We start from the raw sequence: 206 nt of genomic DNA, 5'->3' as shown, positions 1-206 counted from the left end.
GTTTGGGAATGATACTGATACTGACAGTAAAGATCTCTGCAGTTGTAAAGCAACTATGTACATTAAAAAAATAATAATAAAACAAATATTTAGATAAGCAAAAGGACAGAGAAAAGAGAAAGTTTTTCATTGATTTAATGTTCCCCAAGAAACATATATTGGCATAATTGCTACAAATGAGACTGTCATATTGACATAGTGTTGCT

This window comes from Penaeus monodon, chromosome 31 (genome assembly GCF_015228065.2).
Source record: "Penaeus monodon isolate SGIC_2016 chromosome 31, NSTDA_Pmon_1, whole genome shotgun sequence".
NCBI classification, from domain to species: domain Eukaryota; kingdom Metazoa; phylum Arthropoda; class Malacostraca; order Decapoda; family Penaeidae; genus Penaeus; species Penaeus monodon.
The sequence above is the reverse complement of the archived record's forward strand: the minus strand, read 5'-3'. Positions refer to the sequence as shown.